This window comes from Grammomys surdaster, unplaced genomic scaffold (assembly GCF_004785775.1).
Source record: "Grammomys surdaster isolate TR1022 unplaced genomic scaffold, NIH_TR_1.0 125956, whole genome shotgun sequence".
NCBI classification, from domain to species: domain Eukaryota; kingdom Metazoa; phylum Chordata; class Mammalia; order Rodentia; family Muridae; genus Grammomys; species Grammomys surdaster.
In genome coordinates, this window is record NW_021620775.1 from 404,720 (window position 1) to 421,606 (window position 16,887).

General features: G+C 42.1%; 1 protein-coding gene across 1 annotated transcript in view; it reads left to right on the forward strand.

Moving 5' to 3' along the window:
• Positions 1-2,860: 2,860 nt before the first annotated feature.
• Pak2 (p21 (RAC1) activated kinase 2) overlaps positions 2,861-16,887 on the forward strand; it is a 63,877-nt gene continuing 49,850 nt past the window's right edge. Inside the window, exon 1 of the mRNA XM_028753811.1 lies at positions 2,861-3,074. The gene's annotated coding sequence lies outside the window, so the exon portion shown is untranslated. The remainder of the gene's footprint in view (positions 3,075-16,887) is intronic.

Genomic DNA, 16,887 nt, shown 5'->3' on the forward strand with positions numbered 1-16,887 from the left:
ACAGGTTAATTAACAAACTCTACAGCTAAGAGAGATAGTTCAGTCAGTGAAGTGCTCACCACATAAGCATGAAGACCTGAGTTAATTCCCCATCACCCCTGTAAAACACTGTGCATGGTGAATGTGTATAGTTTCAGCCCTGGAGTGCGTATGCATGCATGGTGGTGTGGAGGGTTGAGAGCAGGAAGATCCCAGGATCTTCCGAGACCGACTGGTGAGCCCCAGGTTTCAGGGAGAGACTTGGCTAAAAAAAGAAAACTTAAAAACTCCTGGGAACGCCCACCCAAAGTTGACTTCTGACTTTACAGACATGTGCACATGCGCACACAGAGCCCTTTAGAATAAGAATGTTGGCTCAGTGTGGTACGTCCTTTAGGCAGGAGTCAGAGTGTATTGACATTGTTTTATGTTGAGTAATGGGAGCTGGTAACTCTTCACATATTTACAGCTTCTTACTCTACTAAAGTCTTTTAGTGTTTTTATGAGAATAAATCATTCATAATATATGTGAGTACACTGTTGCTGTCTTCAGACACACCAGAAGAGGGCATCAGAACTCATTACAGATGGTTGTGAGCTGCCATGTGGGAGCTGGGAATTGAACTCAGGACCTCTGGAAGAGCAGCCAGTGCTCTTAATTGCTGAGCCATTTCTCTATCTGCCCTAACCCCCCTTTTTTTTTTCCTTTAAGTAAAGTCCACCTTTGCTTAAGTATGGGTATGTGTGTGTACTCATTCATGTTCCTGCATATATGAGTGCATATGCATGTGTGTGTGTGTATGTGTGTGTGTATGTGAACGCGCACACACACATAAAATACAGTTGAACCAAATTTCATCAGTCTTTAAACAAAGTTAATGTTTAAGATTGTGTCTTATATAATCCAGTGCTGTATTCATTTATAGAGGTGTTGAGAAATGCAAGAGATATATGAATGACACCAACTTTGATACGAGTCTAGTTGCCTGTTCAGTAGATGACGCATGTCTGTGTTTGGCCGCGTTATATTACTGTCCTGCCACTGACACTGAGTAGGTGTTCTATATTTTCAATCAGTTTTGTAATTCTGTGTGTGGTCCTTTTTGTTTCAGGCCAAAAGAATGGATATTGTTGTCCTATTCATTATCTCCTAGGATTTGTTCCATTTTTATGATTTATTTATCTTAAAGGGTTGTGTTAATTTTTTTGGATCCAGAAAACAGAAAAAGAGCTCACCTCAAGTAGGGGTGGTGGCAGGGATGCAGGTGTATATTAATGTGTATCTCAGTCACTTTCCAAGAATATTTATGCTGGCTAGTTATTTTGGAGAGTGCTGCATGCTTGAGGAACTAAAATGATCTTCTGCAGCTCTAACGAATTGGAATGTAATGGATTTAAGGATTGTTCTAGGAAAGCTACTTATTTTAATAATCCATGTTCAGTGCTAATTATAGGAAAATAGAGTTAAGTAGCGTAGCCAACATCCATGTAAAGTGACATTCAGTCCTGTGTTACTCAAGCATGCATCCCATGTTACTAGCAGGTGGAAGAATGTAGGATTTGATAGGCCACAGAGAATAGGGTGTCACGTAGTTCCTCTGACCTCCAACTCACTATGTAGCCATTGAACTCCATATCCCCTTGTCCTTCCTCTCCCTCCCACTACTCATAGTCCTCAACTTACCTCAGCCACCAATTGCTGGAATTACAGGTTCGCTCCGTCGTACCTTTTTTTTTTTTTTTTTTTTTTTTGGTTTTTCGAGACAGGGTTTCTCTGTGTAGTCATGGCTGTCCTGGAACTCACTCTGTAGACCAGGCTGGCCTGGAACTCAGAAATCCGCCTGCCTCTGCCTCCCAAGTGCTGGGATTAAAGGCGTGCGCCACCACCGCCCAGCTGCTCCGTCGTATCTTGTACTGCAGTACTTTCTAATAGCCCCATCTTACACCAAGCTGCGGCTACACAAGCCTTCTTGTAGTTTTGGTTGTGAGCCTAGCCTTCAATGGCTGAGACATCTCTCCAGCCCTACATGGGTCTTCTTGACTGACCATGGCATTCCTCTTCCTACTTGTAATCATTTCCCCTCAGTTCTTCTGAGTTTCTTTTTGTTTTCTCTTTAAATGCCACCTTCTCTGCCCATTCTGTCCACAGTAATCCCTCAGTTTTCCTCCTTGTAACAGGTATCAATGTTTTGATTATTATGTTTTCGTATTTTTAACCTTTACAAAGACTAGGTGAAGCATGTCCATCCTGACTCTCTGGTGCCTAATGGTCTTTTGTAGATGTTAGCTATTGACATAGTTATGGAATAGGAATGCATAGGTTAACTCTTCTATTGATAAAGAAAAATAAAAAAATCTTTGTTTGTAAAGAGGAAGGACCTAATTTAGCAGCATAATCTGGTTAAATTTGTAGGTTAAAAAAAGTAAAGTGAGCTGGGGAGTGGTTCTCAGCATTCGGGAGGCAGAAGCAGGCAGATCTCTAGTTCAAAGTCAGAGGACTACACAGAGAAAACCTGTTCGAAAACCCGCCCCTCCCCCAAAAAGCCAAGTGGTGAATGGATATATTTTCAGAAACAAAGACCCTGTATACACAAACATGTATGGATCAGCTGTTCTCCGTCAGCATCTTCAGTAGGTAAAACGTAACTGCAGACAATGCAGAATGCTGAATTAAATGAGGTACAGGTTTTCTCTGTAATCCCCACTGTCCTGAGTCTCCCCAGTAGATGACTAGACTACGGTTCCCAGCAGCCCTGTGAGAGCCCGCCCCTCGGGGAATGACGCAACTTTCGGGGAGGGGCTATCTTACGGCCCCGCCCCGCGCCCCGCCACCGCCCTCCCCCAGGGTTGTGGCCACGCGCAGCAGCAGCGGTTGTTCCGCTTCCCCTCCGGCCCGGGCCGTCGCCATTGCCGAAGGCTCCTGCCCTCCCCTCCCTGGCCCAAGGGGTTCTGCGCCTCACGGCCTCAGTAGCGACGGCCGCGCCCCGCTCCTCTCCACTCCGCCCTGCCCTCCTCCCTTTCTGCTCCCCAGCGCAGTGCTCGCCCGCGTCGGCCCGGCAGCCTGCCCTGGGTCGGGCGAAGACCTTTCCTCTCTGGTAAGTGCGGACGCTCGCCCGGGCCGGGCCGAGCCGCCGCCCTCCTCCCGCCTCCGCGGCCTGGGCCCAGCGGCCCGGGACGCCGGCACCTGCGGGCGGGCGGGCGGGCCCGCGGCTCCGGGCGGTGGCTCATTGTCTGCGCCCTGGCTCTCCTCAGCTTCGGCTGAGAGAAAGCTTGCTGGGCTGTGGGGACCCTCGCCACTCCGGCCGCCCTTGCCCTTCTCTGCGACCGGCGCTGCACGGGACGACTCGGGTTTGTTCCTGGATGTTCCCTCCTTTACCAACTGCGTTCTCTGCAACCTCGTCGCTCGGGAGTCCTGTCGCGAGCCCCTTAAGTTCAGTCTGTAAACTCTTCCTCATTCTCCTCATTAGGAGAAAGTTTTGCAGGGCTCAGGAGCCTGTGCTTAAGAACAGAACTTAAGGATCTTAGAGTTTTTGCTTGATCTTCAGCCAGGAGGTGAATATTTGCTTCTTAAGGTTAACTTGGGCTGAGGTTGGCTTTTCACCATGTTTGGCTGTCTGAAACATGCGCGCCCTCACTCACACACAAAAAAGTTGCTGCAAATAACTTAGTGGACTTGGCGTTTTGATTAGTTCTACATCAAGTCATCCAAGACAGAAGTGTGTAAAATAATTGCCATTGTGGCTTGATGGGAGGTTCTCCCCATCCCCTGTCTTAATAGAAATAGAGTGGAATTGAGATTTGTTTCCTCTTTGACAAATCACCGACTCCCATCGATAGCTGCCAGGTTCTTCTTTACAAGTGACCTGTAGATTTTCTATCTTTTCATTTCTAACCTTTTAAAAAAAGACAACCAAACCGGTTAGTCCCAAAATTAGACAACGACGAGCTGTGTTTTGGATGAAGGTTGTGCACGTCACGTTTTTCCCCTGCTGTGTTCGGCTCTTCCGCTCTTATAAGTAGGCAGGATATTGAAATAAATACACAAGAATTTGCTCTAGGGATTTTGTTTTTTTTGTAGAGCTATCCAAAAGAATAGTATGAATAAAATTAAGTTGGGATGAAGGCAGTGAATAGTAATTTTTAAAGCAGGTTAGGGCATGTCAACTTTGCCAGAAGCTCTGTGGCATTTGTAGAACATTCTTGTTTGTCTCTACTCCAGTTCTTCAGTTGGTGTGTGTGTGTGTGTGTGTGTGTGTGTGTTTCATGTACTTTTACATCTATCCTTTGCTTTTTCTAGACAGAGCTTCATTCCAGCTCAGGCTGTTGTGACACTCTTCCTGTCTCAGCCTTATGTGCTGAATTACAGTGTTAGCCAACATATTTGGCAGCCTTTGTTTTTAGATCTTTCTAGAGATTAATTAACCAGGAATGCTATTATACATTTGCATCAGGGAAACTGCATTTTATATTGTTGCTTGGATAGATAGATAGATAGATAGATAGATAGATAATGTAACTTTTGGGTTTTGGTAAAAGATGTTGCCCTAAATTAAAAATGTTTTGTTCTTGTTTTACTAGTCTATTATTACCTTTCTCTCGACCAGGCTGTGGAGGGAAATGGATTAGTATCAATTACTGCCATCCTTTGGTACTATGAATTGTTCTTAGGTTAATGAGTTGTCTTGACACTAGGGATTTAGGTGTAGAAATGCCAGGGAATGAAAAAGTACCTTGAAGTTAGATTCTGCTATTTCTTTGTTTTTTAACCCCTGTACTGGATTGAACCACAGACCTTCCTGTGGTGCAAGCACTCCATCACTGAGCTACAACCCCAGCCCTCTCTTCACTTTTGAGACAGTGTCACTTAGTTTCTCAGGCTACTATTGCACTCCCTCTCGACCAGGTAAGCCTTGAATTGGTGTTTGTTCTCCACCTCCCTAGTAGCAGGGATTGCAAACCTATGCCCACAGAATGTCTCATTTCTTTCCAAAAGCAGGTGTTTGTTTATTTTTCTTTTGAGAATGGCTCTTTCTATGATACCCAGGTTTATTTCAAACTTCTGGACTTAAGATCTGCATCAGAATCCTAGTAAGTGAGATTACAGATGTGCACCATTGTGTTAGGCAAACAGACATGTTTTTAAAAAAAGAATTCTTGGGTATTTCACTTTTCTTGGGGCCTTGATTCCAGATTTACCTTTTGAGAGAAAGAGATTAATTCTTCTGGGCTTTGTGATACCAGCTCTGAAACCAAAAATCACAAAGTGATAGTTTTTAGTTGATATATGTCTGATAAAGGGTTCTGATGTTTCTTTGGTCTTTATGATAGACAAGTTTCCAAGTAGACATGATGAAGGCTAGTTTTGCATGTTTTAAATTAGGAAACTTAAAACTTGTTCTGGTTAGCTAAGGATAAACTCTGAATTACACTTTCATAAAATGCAGGAGCTTGAATAAGTTGCCAAGTATAAAACAAGTAGCTATGGTTGAATCCTCACTGTCTTCATCAGTATTAGTTATTACAGTAATAATGTTCAGCATATAGTTCTTTCTGTGTTCTGGATTTGGTTCAGATTGGACTGTGTTCAAGTCTTGAGACTAAATCAGGTCTTTCCTCAAGCACTTCTAGTTACAGAATTAACTGATTGTTGTCTAATTAGAGGCAGGTTGTTACTTGTAAACTGTGCTTCTGAGATCTCATATGTGAAATTTCTAATTTTTTAAGTATTTTTTTAACGTGTATGTGTGTTTTGCTTGCATGTGTGTGTATGTTCCACATGGGTGTCTATGAAGGCAGTATAGGGTGTCAGATTCCTGGAACTGGAGTTACAGACAGTTGTGAGCTGCCAAGGGTGTTAGGTGCTGAACTGAGCCATCTTTACTGCCCTTTTTATTTTTTAAGCCTCTGTAGAAGCAGAGAGAGAAGGTAAAAATGCCCCTAATTATAAATCAAGAAATACTGTTTTCTGTGATCAAAAGTAGAATCACTGCTTCTTTTCCTTTCTTTCTTCTTTCTTCCCTTTCTTTTTTGTTTGTTTGAGACAGGGTTTCTCTCTGTAGCCCTGGCTGTCCTGGAACTCACTCTGTAGACCAGGCTGGCGTCAAACTCAGATCCACCTGTCTCTGCCTCCCAAGAGCTGGGATTAAAGGTGTATACCACCACTTCCTGGTTTGATTATTAGCCTGGACATTCATTCAGTATTGTAAAGTTCTTTTCCTGTCTTGTGTAGTGAAACTTGCTCTGTGTGTTTCAGGAGCTGGAGACCTCAGTTTGAATCTTGGCTCTTCTAATTGATCTTGGGCAAGATAGCTTTTTTTTGTTTGTTTGTTTGTTCTTTGGGACTCCACATTGGAGCCTGGTGGACACAGTTATACACAACTGAAGACTGATGGTGCCTCTCTTAGAATCCATCAGTAGCCAATAGTTTGTCAGGATTGTATAAGGCGACACCTCAGCCTCTTCCAGATCCATGAGTAACTATTGATAAGGCTAAGATACTAATTTTGCTTTCTCATCTATTAAATGTAAAAATAATACTGTAAATGCCAATTTCATAGAGCTGTTTAAATCAAATGAGATAATACACATACTGAGCAAGTGGAATATTTTAAGTGAATAACAAACAGTAGTTTTTTAGTTTGATCTTAACGATACTTTAAAACTTAGATCTGGCCGGGTGGTGGCGGCGCAAGCCTTTAGTCCCAGCACTTGAGAGACAGAGGCAGGCAGATTTCTGAGTTCTAGGCCAGCCTGGTCTACAGAGTGAGTTCCAGGACAGCCAGGGCTACACAGAGAAACCCTGTCTCGACAAACAAAAGCAAAAAAACAAACAAACAAACAAACAAACAAAAACCAAACAAACGAACAAAAAAAAAAACTTAGATCTGTAGGGTTTTTTGTTTGTTTGTTTGGTTGGTTGGTTTTTGTTTTTTTGGTTTTTTTCGAGACAGGGTTTCTCTGTGTAGCCGTGGCTGTCCTGGAACTCACTTTGTAGACCAGGCTAGCCTCGAACTCTTGAACTCAGAAATCCACCTGCCTCTGCCTCCTAAGTGCTGGGATTAAAAGCCGTGTGCCACCACCGCCCGGCTAGATCTGTTTTTTAAACTGAGCATGGTGGTAACAGCAGCCACTCCTGTGTCCATACCTGTGGTCACAGCACTTGAGATATGAAGTTCATTCCCTGTTCCTTAATTTATGGGAAATTCAGTCAGCCCAAACACAGGAGATTCTGCTCTACCAAAAAAATAAAAATATAAAATAAGATTTTGAAGCTTGTTTAATGGCCAAGTATGACACAAGTCTGATATCTCAGCATACAGGAGGCTAGCAGAAGAGTTTTGAATTCGTCCTGGGCTACTTAAACCCTGCTTCAAAAATGGCTTTCTAGGGGAAGTTGGAATCACACATCCAGGGATTAAAGTTGCGCGCTACCACCACCACCTAGCTAGATTCTAAAAAAAAAAAATCTTAAATATAAAAGATATACATATTTCTCATTTAAAATGTATAAAGTAGTGGACACTATTAAGCAGTACAAAAATTACTTTAGTCTCAGCTGTCAGAAGTAACCACCATAACAGTGTAGAATAGATTTTCTTATTTTAAAAATAGATTCTGAAAGTAGTACATAAAGGTTCAAGTAACTTGATTATTTAGAGTAAAAGGTGAAAATTGCTATTTTCTCACATTCTAGCTCCATTCCTTTGATGTATCCACCCCTAGCAATTGTTAACAGTTTTACGTTTTTCCTAATTTCATTTTATATGTCTTGTTCCCTGTATGTATGTCTGTGCTTGGTGCCCTCAGAGACCAGAAGAGGACTTGAGTTGCAGAGAGTTGTGAGGTGCCATGGTGGTGATGGGGATTGAACACTAGTGCTTTGGAGGAGTACTCAGTGATTTTAATTGCTGAGCCATCTCTCCAGTTCTCCATTGTTATTTTATTTAATAAGTTAGAAGTAAGCCTCTGTTTAGGGCGTGTACTTTTAACTTGATTTTAATTCTTTTGTTTGGTGTTCTTGAGACAGTCTGAGTATGTAGCCTGGTCGGCCTTGACTCAAGGTGATCCCCCTTTTCAGAGCCACTCAAGTGCTAGGATTATAGATTGAGCTACAATGACCTGTTTACCTTGATTTTAAAATTGTGAAAGAAGAACCCTTGTATATTGATTTCCATATATATAATATGGTGATGCTTCATCTTTTTTTTTTTTTCTTTTGGTTTTTCGAGACAGGGTTTCTCTGTGTAGCTCTGGCTGTCCTGGAACTCACTCTGTAGACCAGGCTGGCCTCGAACTCAGAAATCCACCTGCCTCTGCCTCCCAAGTGCTGGGATTAAAGGCGTGTGCCACCACTGCCTGGCTGTGTTTAAGTTTTTTAATGGTAGCCATCTTAGTGTGTATGATGTATCTCCTTGTAGTAATTACTAGTGACATTGAATGTCTTTCATGTATTTGTTGTCATTTATTAACTTTAAAATTTTGTCAGATCAGCTCTTTACAGGTTAGTTTTTCTGAGGGCTTAACTCTTCTACTGAGGGGGTTAAATTAAGGACCTAGATTGTGGCAGTGATATATTTAGTTTCATGAGGTTTTCAAAGCTTTATTTTCTTGGATTTCACATCCTTGAAAGCATGTGTATTTTAACTTTTCAAAAATGTGTAGTAGCAGTATGTGCTTGGTCATCATTTCTTTTTTCTTTTTTCTTCTTTTCGAGACAGGGTTTCTCTGTGTAGCCCCAGCTGTCCTGGAACTCACTCTGTAGACCAGGCTGGCCTCAAACTCAGAAATCCACCTGCCTCTGCCTCCTGAGTGCTGGGACTAAAGGCATGTGCCACCACTGCCTAGCATTGGTCATCATTTCTTAAAGTCTCACAGCAATGTATAATGTTGAACATCTTTTCATTTGCTGCTGTGCCATTTGTATGTCATCTTTGATAGGGTGTCTTGTGAGCTATTTTGTCCATTCTTAATAGCTTTGTTCATTTTCCTGTTACTGGGGAATGAGTTCTTTTTGTGTATTTCATGTAATAGTTGTCAGGCCTGCCAGCAGGCACCTTTACCCTCTCTAGTCTAGTATTTTCTTTTTGAGAAGGAGTCTCATGCACCCTAAGCTGACCTAGAACTCACTGAGGATGAGTTTGGACTCTTAATCCTCCTGGCCCAACCTCTCCACCCTCCTACTGCTGGGATAACTAGCATTATAGGTATGTGCTACTTTGCTCTGTTCTGTCTTGGATTTTGCTTTAAAATCTTGTCTGTACCTTTTTGACTCAGTATATTATTAAGCTTTGTCTTTCTTGTATTTTGGTTTTGTTCTCTCCTTTAAGTTGCATATAGTCTGGTGGGTAGCGCACATGTCTATAATACCAGCACTAGGGAGGTTGAGGCAAAAGGATAGAGAGTTGGAACCTAGCCTTGGTTACATACTCTCGAAGAATAACCTGCTATGGTTTTTGTTATATTCTAAAAAGGATGTTTAAAAAAATATGTTGTTAAAGATGATAATAAATGATTGCTTTCTGATGTTTATTAATGATTGCCTTTGTAATTGCTGTTGGGAAGTTGTTTTTTAAATTTTATCGAACCCATGTACTATGAAGTTACCTTCTTAACTTTTTCTCTTTTGAGGGTGGGGGTTCTTTTTTTTTTTTAATAGCTTTTTTTTTTTTTTTTTTTAATGTACATTGGTGCTTTGCCTGCATGTATGTCTGTGTGAGGGTGTCAGATCTTGGAGTTACAGACAGTTGTGAGCTGCCATGTGGGTGCTGGAAATTGAACCCTGGTCCTCCGGAAGAGCAGTCTTAAAAGAATGCTTGCTGCTCTTTCAGAAGTAAAGCTTGGGTCCCAGAACCCACATCCAGATTTAACGCCCTCTTCTGGACTCCATGGGCACTTCATTCATCTACATGGTGTTCACTCGCACGGTGACATACATATACATTAAAATAAAATAAATCTTTAAAACATCTTTTTTTCTCTAAAACATGTGACTTTCCAGATTTGATGATTGTTTTTACTAGATTGCTTTCCTTACCCAACCTAAGACTGCATATGCAAAGCACATTCTGACCACTGAGCTACATTCCCTGCCATGTTTGGTTTGTGTATATGTGTATGTCAGAGAGAGCAGAGACAGAGACACAACACTTATGGGCACATATGTACTTGCATGTGTATGGAGGTCCCAGGTTGACATGGGGTGACTTCCTTAATCCCTCTACCTTATCCATTAATTCAGTGTCTCTAGTTGAACCCCACAACTTGCCAATAGGGCTAGTCTGAAACTAACTTGCTCCTGGGATCCCCCAGTGTGTGTCCACTTTCTTAGGAGCTGGGATTTTCAGCAAGTCAACACCTCACCTGGCATTTATGTGTGTTCTAGGGATCTGGACTCTGGTCCTCATGCTAGGCATTCCCAGCACTTGAACCATTGAGCCATCCCTCCATCTTATTCTGGATTTTTAAGATACTGTATACTCCAGGAGTGGTAACATGAACCTGTAATCCCAGCACCCCAGAGGCTAAAGTGAGAGATTGGGAGTTCTAGTCTCAAAAGAAAGGAAGACAGGCGTGTTGCTACTTAGTTAACTCAGGCTTGACCTTCATTCTTCACTAAACAATACTTTGTTTTAGACTGTGTGGGAATTCCTCTGATAGGAAAGAATCGTGTTGTCCCAGTTTGCTCCTCTGCTATTGAGTGAAGCTGTGCTTAGGTAGTTACTGCCCCTTCTACCCTCTGTTCTGTGTGTGTTGTTTTTTTTTCCTTTCCCATATTTGAATTGCCATTTAGAGTTTGACCAAACTTACAGAAAGCTAGATTTCAAAGTGTTTTGTTCATTTTTTAGTTTTTAGTAATCTTTGTTGCTCGTGTGTTCTCACTTAACATCAGTGTTGGTCATGTTTTATTCTGAGAGGATGGAGCTTGGATGGAGGCCAAGGAAGAAAGACAGTATCACAGTGTGGATTACAGAATGTATTTACACTTGCTGTTTTCTCTGCATACCTGGAATATTCCTTCTTTATTTTTAAAAGCCAGGTGTGACTTCTGGCTAAAGTGTGTACAATCAGGAGCCTTTCTCCATCTGTGTTCACTGGCCCCTGTTAGCCTTGCCATGGTACAACATGCTACTATTTCCCATGGTCTGTGCTCAAAACCAGGACTAAATCTTCATTCTCTAATATCAAGCAAATTTGTGCACTAAATAAATTCATTAGTGTCATGTTGTTTTTAAAATAGTCTCACCATCTAACTCTGTCTAGTCTGGAACTCTTATAAACCTTATAAACCAGGAACTGGCCTTGAACTCAGTAAGACCCACCTGCTTCTGCCTCCCAAGTGCTGACATTAAAGACTTGAGCCACAGTGTCCAGTTAATGAATTGAGACTCTTTATTCTTAAGTAGTGTCATTTAACTTCTAGTGTGAAAATATTAAAAAATGGGTTATTTCTGGAAAGTAGGATAATGAGTATTCTTTATTTTTATTTCAGACTTTATTCCAGATTGAGGGGTTATTTTTAGACAGGTTAAATAGGCCTAAAAGGATTAAGAGAAAGAGGGGTGGGTGTTCAGGAAGACTTGCCCCAAAACATGGGTGTGGTCTGTAAGACCACATTGTAGTGTTTGAGGTTTTTGTACTGAATGACCATATACTGCTTTTATTTTCAGAATAAAACACTATTAAAACTAACCCCTCACAAACTTGTAGGTGTTTCCTATTGCCCAGGAACTGCAGATGTAGCTTTCCTTCCCACCACCTACCACTACTGTGTGCCTTCTGACCTGACTGTCTCATGAGCTATGTCATACTTGTTGTTCTTACCTAAGTCCCACCTTCTGCTGCTGCTTGCTTTTTGGGTAAGTTAACATCCAAGCAAAACCAGAGCATTAACATCCTGAGTTTTGTCTTGAACATGAAGTGGGGCTTCTGATCTGTCTGTTTGATTAGTTGTTAGGATCAGGATAATGACATTTTTTATTGTCTTGGTTTTCTAGAATATGACCTTAAATAATAGTGATATGTCTTCGAATATTTGGATCTTTATCATCCTAAAGAACAACAGCAAAAAAAGCCCTTTATTAGACTGTAATACCACTGAATATATAAATCCTTTTATGCATATTCACGCTACAGGTAATTTTTTTTTTACTCTGTGTGTGTGTGTGTGTGTGTGTGTGTGTGTGTCCGTGTCCATGTCCCCGTGTCCCCGTGTGTCCGTCCGTCCTTGTATGCTTAAGGGTACATAAGCCATAGTGCTCTTCTACCATGTGGATCTTGGGAGTTGAACTCAGGTGGTCAGGCTTGTTAAACAGGTGCTTTCACTTGCTGAGCCATCTGTCCCGCCCAACAGATACTATCCATTACCTGCAGTGGGCTAAAGACAGTGCTAAGTCTGAGTGAACCATGTGGTTAGTTAATCAGATGACTCACTGAATCTGTGCTTATGGGACTTATAAGTAGTAAGAGAAGAAATAATCATTCACAGCAGTATTAAGTTAGAAGAAAATTAATGCCATGGGTATGGTTGGTAGTTTCCTGGGGATTGTGTCAGTTAGGCCAGACCTTAGAATGGGTGCTTACTGAATAGCATTGGAGAGTAAGGTGATCAGCTCATCCTAGTTTGCCCTGAGGCCTCTGACTGTAACACTGAAAAGTCCTTTGATCCAGGAATTCTCTTGGTTCTAGAGGAGGGAATGGTTAATCACCAAGCAGAAAGCCTTTTTGGGAAGGTCACATGTAAACGTTTGAGGGGCTAGTAGAAGAATGGATAGTAAAGAATGGATATCCTTAAAGCTTAGAGAGACAAAGAAGACACGCCTCTGGACAGAGAAGCAGCCTGGTCCTGAAGAAGTCATTGGGCTTTATCCCAAACCCCTTTGAAAGGCTTTTATAAAGTGAACCAAAAGCATGTAATGTTTCTAAAGTTAGTAGTTACTACCTGCCTTGTGAGGGATAGACTCTGGGAATCTGAGAGTGAAGAGTACATTTGAGGATAATTGGTAGCAGTGAATAAGTGAATTGAGAAATCTGTTTTGGAAGGTATGGAGAATTTGGGAATTGAAAATAGGAACAAGGTGTGAAAACTCAAATGATTTTAAAAATCATCTTCTAAAATGTTAATTTCTTAAAAATAGAAAAAATTAAGTATTTTTACTTTATTTTTTAAATATTTATTTCTTTTACTACATGAATACACTGTAGCTCTCTTCAGACACACCAGAAGAGGGCATCAGATTCCATCACAGATGACCGTGAGCTACCATATGTTTGCTGGGAATTGAACTCAGGACCTCTGGAAGAGCAGTCAGTGCTCTTAACCTCTGAGCCATCTCTCCAGCCCCATATTTTTACTTTAATGATTTTTGTCACTAGTTACTAGACACACACTCTTTGTACAAAGAACTATGACAGCAGCCTGGTATGGTATTGGTGCACAACTTTAATTCCAGCACTCAGGAAGCAGAGGCAGATGTATCTCTATGAGTTTGAGGACAGCCTGGTCTATGTGGTGATCTCCAGAACAGCCAGAACTACATAGTCAGAGCATGTCTCAAAGAAAAAAGAAAGATAAAATCATAAAAATGACTCTTTTCTAGATCATTGCAGAATCTGTAAGTGGTATGTCACTTTCTAAAGTAGCCGCTTTCCAAAGCTGTGTGCTTATTCCAGTGATACTTCCATCGTTCAAATCACTTTTAGAACTTTTAAAAAGTTCTAAAACGTTTTAATAGTTCTTTGTGAGATTCACATCGTGCACCCCAGTCCCACTCATCTCTCCCTCTCCTTGTACCCACCCTCTACCCTTGCAACCCACCCCTCGACAGAGAAAAATAGCTGTTATGGAAGCTACAGTGTGTCCTAACCTTTTGTCCATATTTCTTTTCTCACAATAAATGGCTTTTTGCAATGACTCATTGGTCTGATATGAGGCCTTTGGCTTCTGCTAGTCTATCACTACTAGACTCTCACTAAGACTCCTCAGAGAGGAGTCCTTAAGGATATCCTGTTGTTTGTTCTCTGTATCATGGAGCTCCTATATTTTTGGATCTGTAGGGCCGATCCCTTCTTACACTCCAGCAGTTACTCAGTGGGTTAGATGTTGGGGTGGGCCAACTCAAAGCCCTGGATCTGGGTCTGAGAGGTATCTGAGCTGGTCAGTCTACTGGCTCTGCTCTTCTGGTCCCCTGCTTCTCTGCAGTCGTGCTCACTAGCATATTCCCTCCCCCAACTAGAACCAATTCTACCTTCCTGCCCAGGTGAGGTACAGGGCCCACTCTCCTGAATGTTACAGTTGGTGAGGGCCATGGCCAGTTCTCCCACCCTCATGACACTGGGGCATCTCTCTCTCATCTGCACCACCACCTAGCTAGCAGACAAGAGGTAGGGCTGAGCCGGGCGGTGGTGGCACACGGATTTATTCCCAGCACTTGGGAGGTAGAGGCAGGTGGATTTCTGAGTTCGAGAGTTCGAGGCTAGCCTGGTCTACAGAGTGAGTTCCAGGACAGCCAGGGCTACACAGAGAAACCCTGTCTTGAAAAAACCAAACCCAAAAAAAAAAAAAAAAGAGGTAGGGCTGGGTCTCCTGTTCTCCAACCCTCAGGGTTAGCTCACCTATAATCTCTTAAGTCCAGCCTGCTTTCCCCAGTACTACAGCTGGCTAGGGGCAGGGTCAGCTCTTCTCTTCTTTTTTTTTTTTTTTTTTTTTTTGTTTGTTTTGTTTGTTTTTTTGAGACAGGGTTTCTCTGTGTAGCCCTGGCTGTCCTCGAACTCACTCTGTAGACCAGGCTGACCTCTAACTCAGAAATCCGCCTGCCTCTGCCTCCCAAGTGCTGGGATTAAAGGCATGCGCCACCACTGCCCAGAGCTCCTCTCTTCTCAGGACCCTAGCCAACTCTCCCATGATACTCAGGTAAGAGGTGGGGTCAGTTCTTCCCAGCCTTCAGACATCAGCATGCCCTCAAGCAGCAACCCAGACCAGGGACATGAGCCTGGCCTTTGGTGGTAACAGACCTCTACTGCTACAAGGCCATGGGCCCAGATATGGCCCTTAGTGGCAGTATAGACTAGGCTCCCACTATGGTCTCAGGTGGCATCACCAGCTACTCAACATCAGACTGTTCCTTACTACCTAAAATAACACACATACACACACAAATAGAACAAGCACAGAAAACATCTTGTCATGGAAGCTATAGTATGTCCCGTGGTATACTCCCTGTCCTACATCTTCACTTGCAAATGTTTATTGCAGTGAATCATTGCTGACCTGGAGCTTGTAATCCACCTGCTTTAGCTTCTGAAGCAGTTGGCACTACAGGCATGCTCCACTGTGCCTGGCTTTAGAAAATGTAATGGTCACCTGATGAGGATGAAAATAACGTCTTGTTTTGTCTATGTGAAAATCTGTCAATGAAGGTATGTAAACTATGTTGTATGAACACCAGAGGTAGAAACTGCCTCAAAATGCCGTTCATCAACTGTACCACTGTTACGTCTCAAAGTTTTGTTTTGTTTTGAGGCAGAGTCTCACTGTGTAGCACTGGCTGTCCTGAAACTGACTATGTAGATCAGGCTGGCCTTGAACTTACTGAGATTCCCCCTCCTCTGCCTCAAGCAGACTCCTACCACTTGTTGTCTTGTATTGTCTCTCAGCTTGTTCTATAGCTGAAGTTGGCTTTGAGTTCTGATGCCCCTGCCTCCACTTAACCAACTGCTAGAGTTAGAGGCATGTGCCACCACTCCTACCTCAGTCGTCTTATTCTTGCCAATATTGACAGCATAAAGTAGTATCTGCTGGTGGCCTATTTACATTTCTGTAATGTCTGAGGATGGTCATATTTACTTGTTTGCTTATTATTTATTGGAGTCTTACTAAGATTTATTTGTTTTTGCTTTATATGTCTGCATGAATTCTTGCATGTGTTTGTGTGCATACCAAGTGTGTGCCTAGGAGGCCAGAGGAGGGGGGAATTGGATGCCCTGAAATTGGAGTCACAGGTAGTTGTGAGCTGCCAAGTGGGTGCTGGGAGTCATACCCAGTGTTCTTACTGCTGAGCCATTTCTGAGATTTCTCCAGCCCCATTTCTTAGATTCTTTTCTTTTTTCTCTCTGTTTTTTTTTTTTTTAAAAAAACCCAAAGTATATTTTAAAAATCTTTCTTTTAAATATCAACCAGCTTGCTGCTTTGATTCTCTTGTAGAGACTGTACATTAATTTTCTAGGAAGTGCTCTCTGTGTTATAAGACAGTCTCTTATGTAAAGATATTCTATAACCGCTTAAAGAATTTTGACTGTCATATTCAGTCTTTAGCTTGAAGTATTTATACATACACACACATATATGTGCATATATATATATATACACATATATATACATGGAGAGAGAGGGGAGTGAGAGGGAGGGGGGAGGTTAGTTTGTGTGTATGTAGATACAGACCTGTTCCTTTGCCTGGATCCCTCTAAGCAGAGGGTGAGACAGAGGGCTTATGTAAGTTTACTTTATTAGGAAGTAGATTCCCGGAGAACAGAAGTATGAGGGAAGGGAAGTGAAGCCTGGAAGGAGTAATAGGGGCTAAAGGGAAGTGTAACCGATAGCTCCTGCATTGTCCCATCCAACACAGTGTGTGCTACTAGATTCTGTATATGTGGGTGCAACATAACATGGCAGTGTTGTGAATTGTTACTATGCTGTACCTGACCTCAACAAAAAGCTGTTTGCTGGGGTCTTGCTGTAGCTTGAGCAAGATGAGCCCAGAGGATCTAAAAAGCTACAAGTAATGCAGTATCAGAATCTAAATTTATAATATAAAATGTTTTCCTATTAGGGTGAGCTAAACATAATTACATATCTATATACTTATTCTTCCAAGGCATACTGGGCCTTTGGTCTTCCATATGTTTTAGAATTGG